The sequence below is a fragment of the Megalopta genalis genome, unplaced genomic scaffold (assembly GCF_051020955.1).
Source record: "Megalopta genalis isolate 19385.01 unplaced genomic scaffold, iyMegGena1_principal scaffold0033, whole genome shotgun sequence".
In the NCBI taxonomy this organism is placed as follows: Eukaryota; Metazoa; Arthropoda; class Insecta; order Hymenoptera; family Halictidae; genus Megalopta; species Megalopta genalis.
In genome coordinates this window covers 1398490-1400000 of record NW_027476102.1, presented here as the reverse complement: position 1 = coordinate 1400000, position 1511 = coordinate 1398490, and the positions used below count along the sequence as shown (strand labels likewise).

At 45.8% G+C, this 1511-nt stretch overlaps 1 non-coding gene across 1 annotated transcript; it reads left to right on the top strand.

Moving 5' to 3' along the window:
• Positions 1-1087: 1087 nt before the first annotated feature.
• Positions 1088-1242, top strand: LOC143261067 (5.8S ribosomal RNA). Its single transcript, XR_013035292.1, has one exon. It is a non-coding gene; the product is annotated as a 5.8S ribosomal RNA (ribosomal RNA).
• The last annotated feature ends 269 nt before the right edge of the window (positions 1243-1511 follow it).

Here is a 1511-nt window from a genome sequence, read left to right as displayed (position 1 = left end):
TGCCCCAACGCACAAAAATATATAAAAATGTACAAAGTTGGGATGTGGTGTGGTGGAGAAGAGTTGGGCCCGACCAGATCATTCGTGCGTGATTTACACGGCAGACGTGTGTACTACACGTATTAGGCCTTTGATCTGCGTTGCGTAGGCCATCTTCCTTCCAAGACACACACGTGTTGGGGTTTATGTGATTTTATGATAGTGCCCCAACACGGAAAAATAAGCGTACGAGAAGAGTTGGGCCCGACCAGATCATTCGTGCGTGATTTATACACGGCCAGACGCGTATTATATTACACGTATTAGGCCTTTGATCTGCGTTGCGTAGGCCATCTTCTCGATAGAGAGAAAGCCAATGTATTCTTTTTTCTTTCTTTACACACACACACACACAGTTGTAGTAGGACAGGGAGGGATGCGAGCGTGCTAATCACGCTTCCTCAAGTCTTCGCTGTGGTGTAAAAAAAAAAGAAAAAAAGGAATCGTTGGGAAAGTCCAAAGGACGAAAATATCGGGCAGTCTGAAGATAACTTAATGCTCGTTTACATTGGTATCAAGAGAGACCGGCTTGTGTAGCTCGTTTCAATGCTGTGTCGTTGTCATTGACACCCTACTCTGTTGCGCGCTAGTGGCAGCATGAGCGTGGGACGTATATATATATGACACCCAGCTAGAGCCGGCCGTGAGTCCGTCCGGTGTAAATAACGACGAAAGGAGAGAGAAACTTTTCGAATCCAGTATCGGGTTGATAATTGTCCAGTTTGAATATCCATATCCCCGTCGTTTTTGGAGGTGATATACTCTCTGTGTTTCTTCGATAGAAGGCTTTTCAATGTTCTATTCGCTCCGACCGTCGAACTTGCAAGAAAACAGTGGTTTTGGATTTGCTCGTACATATATATATGGTTTCGACGGAAATATCTCGTTCTTTAAGGGACAATTATGTCGTCGTACGACGACTCCCGAATCTCCTTCGCGCGCTGGTTCGAGCTCTTCGGGTATCGGCTTGTTCCGAAATATAACACAAAAAAATGTGGTGGATAGCAAATACACATTATATATATATGAGAGAATAAAAGGGAAAAATTACCCTGAACGGTGGATCACTTGGCTCGTGGGTCGATGCAGAACGCAGCTAATTGCGCGTCAACGTGTGAACTGCAGGACACATGAACATCGACATTTCGAACGCACATTGCGGTCCACGGATACAATTCCTGGACCACGCCTGGCTGAGGGTCGTTTACGTACTTATAAACTGCTTGCGTTGATGGCACTTGTTGCCTATATACGTACGAGCGAATGATGGGCGCTTCGTCGGCGTTTGTCGCGGTCCTATGAATATTGAGAAATTTTACGTACGTCTAACAGTCTTCGAGAGAGATGGAAATCGTGTTCGAACTAGCGTGAGTGTGGAAGGCGGTGTCGTGTGTCGTATATGTTTTATATACGTCCGCCCGTCTGAAACACCGCTTCGAAGCGGTGACAAAATCTTTTTCGGGACGATTCGT